A 1,135-nucleotide genomic window follows, 5' to 3' on the forward strand; every position below is an offset into this window, starting at 1 on the left:
CGCCACAAAGCCGCCCCAAGACGCGCGAGCAATGAGCATCGAGCTTAAACATATTGCAAACGTCAAAAATAATATAACGGGATTAATATATATCGCGCACGTGCGATATGTTTGTCACAAGGCGCAAAAAATAATTATAAAAGGAATGCAACACGAGGACTTCCCAGGAGGTCACCCATCCTAGTACTACTCTCGCCCAAGCACGCTTAACTTCGGAGTTCTGATGGGATCCGGTGCTTTAGTGCTGGTATGATCGCATCCGACATGTTTCCCCGTCTTCGTCCCTTATGCTTGCCACTCCCAGGTCCGCTCCAAAGACGATTCTACATTCTCACTACCATTACAACCGTTCCCTAACAATGGATAATGTCCTATACTACTTACTCTCCCTCTCAATCACGGAGACGAGTTTTCCACGGTTTCCACCCCTCCCTCCATACCGCAGCAACACGAGTTTTTTCCATCCCTTTCAGAAAGCGCTCTTCGCGCCACAAAGCCGCCCCAAGACGCGCGAGCAATGAGCATCGAGCTTAAACATATCGCAAACGTCAAAAATAATATAACGGGATTAATATATATCGTGCACGTGCGATATGTTTGTCACAAGGCGCAAAAAATAATTATAAAAGGAATGCAACACAAGGACTTCCCAGGAGGTCACGCATCCTAGTACTACTCTCGCCCAAGCACGCTTAACTTCGGAGTTCTGATGGGATCCGGTGCTTTAGTGCTGGTATGATCGCATCCGACATGTTTCCCCGTCTTTGTCCCTTATGCTTGCCACTCCCAGGTCCGCTCCAAAGACGATTCTACATTCTCACTACCATTACAACCGTTCCCTAACAATGGATAATGTCCTATACTACTTACTCTCCCGCTCAATCACGGAGACGAGTTTTCCACGGTTTCCACCCCTCCCTCCATACCGCAGCAACACGAGTTTTTTCCACCCCTTTCAGAAAGCGCTCTTCGCGCCACAAAGCCGCCCCAAGACGCGCGAGCAATGAGCATCGAGCTTAAACATATCGCAAACGTCAAAAATAATATAACGGGATTAATATATATCGCGCACGTGCGATATGTTTGTCACAAGGCGCAAAAAATAATTATAAAAGGAATGCAACACGAGGACTTC

The 1,135-nt window shown here is 47.2% G+C and overlaps 2 non-coding genes across 2 annotated transcripts; both read right to left on the reverse strand.

Moving 5' to 3' along the window:
* Positions 1-142: 142 nt before the first annotated feature.
* Positions 143-261, reverse strand: LOC119345164. The gene has a single exon (XR_005166941.1). It is a non-coding gene; the product is annotated as a 5S ribosomal RNA (ribosomal RNA).
* Positions 262-628: 367 nt separating this feature from the next.
* Positions 629-747, reverse strand: LOC119345165. The gene has a single exon (XR_005166942.1). It is a non-coding gene; the product is annotated as a 5S ribosomal RNA (ribosomal RNA).
* Between the last annotated feature and the right edge of the window lie 388 nt (positions 748-1,135).

Source organism: Triticum dicoccoides, unplaced genomic scaffold, assembly GCF_002162155.2.
Source record: "Triticum dicoccoides isolate Atlit2015 ecotype Zavitan unplaced genomic scaffold, WEW_v2.0 scaffold210859, whole genome shotgun sequence".
Lineage (NCBI taxonomy): Eukaryota > Viridiplantae > Streptophyta > Magnoliopsida > Poales > Poaceae > Triticum > Triticum dicoccoides.